The following is a 262-nucleotide window of genomic DNA, read 5'->3' on the forward strand; positions in this document are numbered from 1 at the left end:
ATTAGATTATGCATGCTTTGTGTGTAATACTATAAAGAATATAATTCTTCCTCATGAAATGAAGTATGAAAAATTATCTCAGCTTTACATGTATATATAATATTTAATACAACATATTTGTGTAGAATATAAATGCAAAATTTACATAAAAATATTTCTCCATAGTATACAATTACAAATTAATCAGCAGTTGTGGCCAAATTATTAGACCGCGGCAGGTTTAACTAATTTAAATGAATTTTTTATCACACATCAGAGAGAA

At 25.2% G+C, this 262-nt stretch overlaps 1 long non-coding RNA gene across 1 annotated transcript; it reads left to right on the forward strand.

Annotated features, from left to right (window-relative positions):
* Positions 1-5: 5 nt before the first annotated feature.
* LOC115237494 lies at positions 6-262 on the forward strand. Its single transcript, XR_003884679.1, has 2 exons — positions 6-63; positions 166-262. It is a non-coding gene; the product is annotated as an uncharacterized LOC115237494 (long non-coding RNA).

This window comes from Formica exsecta, unplaced genomic scaffold (genome assembly GCF_003651465.1).
Source record: "Formica exsecta isolate Colony F162 unplaced genomic scaffold, ASM365146v1 C16183837, whole genome shotgun sequence".
Classification (NCBI taxonomy): domain Eukaryota; kingdom Metazoa; phylum Arthropoda; class Insecta; order Hymenoptera; family Formicidae; genus Formica; species Formica exsecta.